The sequence below is a fragment of the Montipora capricornis genome, chromosome 10 (assembly GCF_036669925.1).
Source record: "Montipora capricornis isolate CH-2021 chromosome 10, ASM3666992v2, whole genome shotgun sequence".
Lineage (NCBI taxonomy): Eukaryota > Metazoa > Cnidaria > Anthozoa > Scleractinia > Acroporidae > Montipora > Montipora capricornis.
Genome location: NC_090892.1, coordinates 13,854,159 through 13,861,658, shown reverse-complemented (window position 1 = coordinate 13,861,658; position 7,500 = coordinate 13,854,159). Strand labels below are relative to the sequence as shown.

At 38.7% G+C, this 7,500-nt stretch overlaps 1 protein-coding gene and 1 long non-coding RNA gene across 3 annotated transcripts in view; one reads left to right on the top strand and one right to left on the bottom strand.

Annotated features, from left to right (window-relative positions):
- Positions 1-1,013, bottom strand: part of LOC138019268 (uncharacterized) — an 8,373-nt gene extending 7,360 nt beyond the window's left edge. Inside the window, exon 1 of the long non-coding RNA XR_011126124.1 lies at positions 653-1,013. This is a non-coding gene — a long non-coding RNA (uncharacterized lncRNA). The remainder of the gene's footprint in view (positions 1-652) is intronic.
- The window catches only part of LOC138021412 (cytochrome c oxidase assembly protein COX18, mitochondrial-like), a 401,574-nt gene that overhangs the window by 153,618 nt on the left and 240,456 nt on the right, over positions 1-7,500 (top strand). The window lies entirely within an intron of this gene.

The following is a 7,500-nucleotide window of genomic DNA, read 5'->3' as shown; positions in this document are numbered from 1 at the left end:
AATGAATTGAATCTGAGCGTAAATGACGATGCTTTATCAACAGCAGCTGGAGTTCACTATATATGCAAATCTCGTGCTTGATATTTTCTTTCGCCGACGATGAGCTTATTTCAATGTTAATGGAAGTAATTTCATTTAATAAATGAAACAAGTTTTGAAGGACGCGAACGCGACGAGAATTTTCAGTCAGTAATAAAAAAACAACAACAAAGGGGGGAATGTATTCGCATGGCATGGCATTGAAGATCTAAGAAGGCCTAAGCTGCAACTGAACATTCAGTCTCTTTGCATTGCCATATATCATGTTTCCCTCCTTTACGACTTCCTCTGCAGCTGATTCGAAATAGGGTTATTAATTCTTACGACTTGTGATTGATCCTATTACCAACTGTGGATTCACACGCAACAGTTCGCCAGATTTTTTGCAGTGGTCTTATTGCATTACCACCGTCTTAGTCCATCTTTCCGTCTAATAGGGAGTTCAATTACGACGGCGACGGCAAAGACAAAGCCACAAAACAAGAATATCATTGGTTAAAATAGGAAAAATAATCGTCCTGCATGTGCGGCAAGCATTTTAACAAAAACGAGCTTGTTCCTCGAGTTGCAGCTTGATGTAAAAGGCGCCAGAAAGCATTTTACCTTGACTTACCTTTTTCAGCAGAGAGGCGAAGATGGGAGAGGAATCACAACTCGGTAGATGTGACTAAAAAAGGAGACTGTTATGAAGTAATGAAACTGGAACTGGTCACTGCAGCAAAATGCTTGTCATGCGCCCTTTTACGGACTTTTAATTGAATCACTTTGTTGCCCTCCCATTTGATTGGCTTGTAAGCCCCATTAATATAGGTCCAATTAATAGAGATCAAATAACGCCGGAATAAGAAAGGATACTAGGTATAGATTTAGAAAATTTCTTTAAAAAAAAAGATAACTTATTCTCGATTGGTGAAAAAGGGAAAAAAATGGAATTGAAAAGCAAAGATCAAGTTTGGGAGCAGAATCAATGATTACTTATTAACGGCCTTCGGAAATGAGTGATCACTGATCTAAGACTTGAATAATAATTGTAATAGTAAAATTAATTATTTCCATTGCACCTGTAAAAGCAAGCTGGTATATTAAAATAGAGGAAAAATATTGCGGAATTAAAAAAAGGTATACACTTTGAAAATTTTAATTAAAGATCACTATGGCTTTGTGACATTCAAAAAAGAAACACCGCTTGTATGGGTATAGATCCCTGCCAAAATTCAAACTTGTTCTTAAATAGTAGTTGTGCATGCTCGTTCGCCACGGTTATGCCCCCAGCAGAGATGGATAATTTATGCATATACTTCGACCTACTTTTACCCCCAGCGGAGATAGGTAATGTATACATATGTTCAATGGTTGTGTAGTTCGCGTCAAGGAATGACGTCATGGAATTTTAGCCGAGAAACCGGCGGAAATCCTTTCAGGAAGCGTCCATGTTGGAGAAATGAGGTGAAGAGAGATGTAAGAGGTAAAATAAGGAGGGATGCAAAGGAGGATGGGATAACATCATCGAACAGGGGATTGGTCGAAAGGGATGACGTCACAGGATCCCAGACCCCATGGCTCAATCGAAAAAAAACAAGACAAAATAGGACTTTTTTACGAATAAAACGGTTTAAGAAAAACAAAATGATAACTATGTTCAAACGGGAACGTGTGAGGCGACCTGTTGCTCGGCTCGTTCCAGTTTACGATCGTTTAGCATAAAATCGAATCTGCCGCCTTCTTGCCGCCTCCGGCTCCAGGGACAGGAGACGTAAAAGGAACCTAATGGGGTTTTGTACTAGCTCGAATAAAAGCCAGGCTGGAGTTGACCTTCACGGTTTTGATACAAACCTCATTGCTTTTCTTATCATGATGTCGTTGTAATACTAACGAGTTTCTATTTACATAAGAAAGGTAGTGAGGTTTGTATGAAAGCATGGTCAACCACAGTCTCGCTTTTATTCTAAGACCTGGTAACTGGGCACAGAACTGTAAAATGGTCTATTGAGGAATGGTAGGAATGCAGCTTAATGACGCCCCGTCAAATGATTCAAGTTCTTCTTCTTGTTGTTCAGCGGATTTTTAACAGTGACATTCACATTTTATCGAATTTGAATGAAGTTATTGTTTTCAGTACATTAGATTATACGTGACGCAAACCGGCACAACTGAAATGATGGTAGATGGTGCCGTAAACGAAAAAAGCTTTTGCATGTCTTACGTTGGAACTTCTTCTGAACCTGTTTGGAGAAAGGGTTCCTGACAAAAGACTCAGGATTGACGCGCAACATATACTAACAAGTCGTGCGAAGTGTCTTGGGTTGGGTTTTTGTGCAGTTTAGTTTCCTTTTTTCGCGCAGATCAAAACAGAGTGGTGGCAAAGATTCCTGATACGTGAGAATAAAACCAGGAAATCTCGCCAGATAATGTTGTCTGACATCTGTTATGTCAACAATAATACTTCTTCTGGCAATTTGCTACCAAGTTTGCTAATTTTAACTTATGCTATTATGAGGCAACTTGTGGATACTAATTTTTTGTCTAATTTTTTTGTGACAAAAGTGCTTTGTTCTCTGATAAAAGAACATGTATTTAATTATCAGTTATATCATAGCTCGGGGATCCCCTTCGCTGGAAGGAACAACATTAAAGTGAACACTCACTCTGCAGGATGATAATAATCCACGTCACATTTCAACCTGAATATACTTTTTTACATTCGCGCGTGTTTTTTAAGTAGTTGACACTTAGGTAAATAAGCATTTTCTAATTCAAGTTTTAAGTATTCAACTATCTACATTGCATTATGAGTATTATAGGACATAACTAAACTAGTTTCCTGGAATCGATATCAAGCGATCGATCGCATAACACCATGATTTGCGAGAGGGCGTGCAAGCAGTACGAGCTAAAGAGCATCTTTTACTGTTACGGACCAAGCAAATCCTTTGATAGATTGATACCCAATTCAAGCAGAAGCAAGAGTCATAGAAGTTAAGAGTCACTTTGAGGAAAAACCTGAGCTCGTGGTGTACAGCCCAAAAATGAAGAGATAGCTCTTTTGAATTCTGGGATTCTATAGGCATAGAAAATGGGATTGACTAGTGAATTGGCATAAGCTAAAGACGTCGAACAGAAACGCAAATGAACTGTTTGACTGGAAAAGGAATAATAAGTTCGTTTGGAGAATACGAGGAAAAAAGAAAGAATGTACGGCAACAGAAACGCTAAAGATACAGCTGTCACTATGAACAGTGTTTTGGTCAGTTTTCTTTCTCGACTCACTGCGCCATTGTGGTGAGGATGAGTTCCACAGTACATTTTGGCCACGATCGACATATAAGAAATAACGATAACAGAAAAGCAACAAGCAAATATTGACAAATGTGAGTGAAACTCACCTCCTAATGTAATGAGGACATATATGCAAGCGGAGTTTAGCACAGCGGTAAGCCAAACGAAAGCAACAGACGCTTCAAATATCCATTTTTTGAGGAGACGATGCTTAAATGGACGAAACGTGGCGTGCACCCGCTCCAAAGAAATAACGGCAAGGTTTATCACCGAAACTACTGGAAAGAGCAAAAGGACAGCAATTAAAATACTGTCCCCGGCTGGCGACAAATAGTACTCCCATAGGCTGCAACTACGACCTGAGTTGAACACGTCTATGCTCAGCGTTATCACCCCTGTACCTATGTCTGCAACTGCCAGGCTGATCACCAAGTACGTACTACGCTTGCGCAGATGGGGCTTTTTGAGGTAAACAATGACTGCAAGGCCATTGACCGTTACTATGGCAATACCTACAGTACAAAGTACTGTAAGCCAAGCAATGCACTCCGATGGAGAAAACGTGACCGTCGTTAATCGTCCTTCAAGCAATGTTTCATTTTGCTTATCCAAGGAATCATTAGCCATCTTATCCATCCACCTAGAGAGAGAGCACAAGGAAGCCTCAGACTTTTTATAGGAATCTCAATTAAGTAAGCAAGAATGACGGCATCGGATACGAGAACGTGAACTACAATTTACTTGTACAGTGTTGTAATCATTTCGCCATTTATCCAAATCGTTCAGCATGGAAAGGATGTGCCAACTTCCCTAGGAAAAAATGTTATGAACAGTGTGGATTTGTGGAGAGAAAATTGAAAATTTATTTTCGAAGGCTTGTGTCCTTCAGATTGTCCTTTTTTCTAAATTTAAGGTCGTTGTTGTCAAGACGATAATGGAAGATAAACATGCAGGGCAAGCAGAGGCATTTTTTTGCATACAAAAGCCATTATTTTGTGGGGTTTTGGATGTCACCTGAAACAGTGAGTACAAATTTGCATCGGTCATTGCATTTTGTCCTGTTTGTAATACGTCCCGTAATTTTAGGACTATAACTTTATTCTTCAGTGATGATGACGTTAATCATTCATTAATAAAAAAAAAAAGGATAAATGACGGCCCACCACGCCGAGAAAGAGCTCTCAAACAGTGTTGCTAAGACGGAGAGAAATTTATTGCCCAGAGGAACTAAATGGATTTGCGCAGAATGTGACATGCTTAGTTATTTCCCATATGTTGCAGCTTGGGCATTCCTGTCATCCAGGAATTTCTCTACATCTTTGACCATATGCGCAAGCTAAGCTGAGGCTGATTCAAGGGAGTCAAGTTCAAACAAATGTTGAATTCGACTGTGTTAAGGTATGGATAGCCTGTGTACAGCCGCCCGCTCTCCGAAAAAAAACATCGGAGAGGAGCGACGCTCCTCTCACAGGCTAGGTATGGAGAGTTCCGTAGACTTCGATGGGAAGCTGGGTAAACGACCAAGTTCACCAGAAGTTCATTTAGCTCGCAGATCTCAGTATCCGTCCTGTGTTACGTTAGCCGTGTGCTCGATTTTTCCCATGGATCCATTTTTACTTATTACTTTTTTCCAAGTAGTTTGCATATTTTGAAGAATATTTCCGCATCGGCCTTTAAGCCTCATTGCATCAAATTCTCTTCGATTATCATATTTCTTCATGTCAGCCTTTAGTTACCCATAAGCTGTTAAATGTTCCTTTCAGTAAAAACTTCCTAAATGGAGGAATGCTAGCGAAATATTTGCTCCTGGAAAAAGTTCGCTGACTACCTCATATTCCTAACCTTTCGAAAAGGCAAGGGGATAATTATTGAAACGACTAAAAGAAAACCGTCCTTACCTTGATTTATCGTAGCACTGGAACTGTTGCGTTGTAGACAAATGGGAAAAGGGAAACGTGCGGGCAAAGTGTGAAAGAAATGAACTGAACTAAAAAGCAGACTAGGACTCATGAGAAGTGACTGCAGCATCTGCAGCGAAAAAACTTCAGGTGTGTTGCGTTTTACGTCAAAATTAGGGATGAAGAAACGCATTGATATTTGGGCAACCTGTCAACAGCTTTCGAAAATCAATTGCTTTGGCATAATAAAAGAAAGGAAAAAGTAAACACTATAACGACCACTTGTCACCGAAGACAGTTTATTTCAACACATTTGTGTTAAAAACTACATTCTTGTTGCATCGTTTTGTGAAATAGGTACCTACGATGTAAAGTTAATGTAAATGATGATTCGAGGAATTACAGGAACGTTCCGTAAAGGTTGCCTAAAATGAATGAGAGAAACGGAACTAAATCGACAATAGATTTAGTTATTTAGGGCGTACTATTAGAATAATAAACGACTTGGGCTAAGCTTATATGCTAGAGGTCGGAAAATGGTTAAAACTGCTGTTATATATAGAACAATTTTAACCACTTTTCAGGCAAGAAAATTTAATTAAAAGGTACGTAATCGAGTCAAGAAAGTCGATCCTGCTGCAGTAGCGTCACTCGCTTTGTATTGTTTTTACAGGTACCTTCGATTGCGTCCAACGAAGTCGAGAGTTTGTCATCTGATATGTCTACAGTAAAACGTGTCCTTGCAATTGCAATTAAGTTTGAACTCTAATGAATCACGCGTTTTTGATGTGGTGCACGCCTCACGCTTGTAAAGAATCACCAAATTGCAAGTGCGGCTCTTTTGTTATTAAATGATTTTTTGCGGCTTCAACCTCCAATTATTCTTATCCTTTTTACACTGTATCCTGGCGACAAAAGAAATGGAAACTTTTCAGAACTTTTATCGTGTACTCCATGAACAAACAGAATAAGTTATTTTGCAGCAAAATTTATTGAGCCATTGAATTTTTGAAAACAATAATGTTTGTTGTCTTGGTGAAAATTAAAAGTAGAATCGCGAAATCCACATTTCCAACATCATAATAATAAATAATAATAATTTAATAAGTATTTAACAAGTTTCAATACCTTACAAACTATCAGATCATGAAAAATTCTAAAACTAATGTATATAAGTAAAAATAATGTGTATATATAAACTACAAGATACGTTTATAACTTGTAATGTTTACGAAACAAATGAGTTTTTAAATTTGAGTTAAATGAAGTAATGGAGTTGCAGTCTCTGATTGCTTGTGGCAAATTGTTCCATAGTTTGGGGGCGGCAGCGTAGAAAGCTCTATCACCGTATGTCTTGTTGAGTGTTTTAGGAACGATAAGTAAATTTTTATTAGCAGAGCGAAGTGCACGTGGAGGATTGTATTGATTAAGTAGTTCAGATATGTATTCTGGAGCCAGATTGTTAAGTGACTTAAAAACAGTTAGAAGTATCTTATATTCAATACGAGCGATGACTAAGAGAAAGCTTGAGTCTCGATGACTAAGAGAAAGCTTAGGTTAATGTACTTCCAGTGCTCCGAGACAGTCGTTTGGAGGTTTTGACGTTATAAGAAAATACGGATTCGAAGATTTTAGGGAAACTTAAACTGACATTTATAAATAACTTAATTATCCTTTAGAAAACTGTAAATATGTAATATAAACATAATATAATGATATCATATACTTTCAGTTCTATAGGGAAGAATTAAATTAAAAGATTAAATTTTCGCAAAATCCGCGACATCCGTTCTTTCCTTTCTTAGTCGACTGTGTCGCAGCACTGGAAATACTAACGAAGCTTTTTCTTACTGCTGTTGGAAATAGAGGATTTCAAAGGTAAAGGTAACGGTAAAGTCACTTTATTTAACGTCGGTAGTTCCTTCAGTTACGAGGCTGGTATCAATGGAAGCCGACGGTGCACCCTTTACCCCCCTCCCTCTGTCAGTGCTCCGTTTTACGGGTATTTAAAGCTATAGCTACACGGATCAGAGGAAAGTCGAAACAGACGTTGAAGTCACCGAGGATCGAACCGGGGACTTCTCGCTCCGAAAGCCGCGCACTAGCCATCTGAGCAACGACTGCTCTTCCAAGCAGGGATTTTGACGAAATTTGTAGTTCTTGTTGTTTTTTTTCCTTCGTTTTTACTCCTGGATATATCCACGAGTTTTGGTGAGGTTCTTTATGCAAATGTGCCACTCCTGCGTAACCTGCGCTCTAATAAGCCAATCAAGATGGATAATCACAA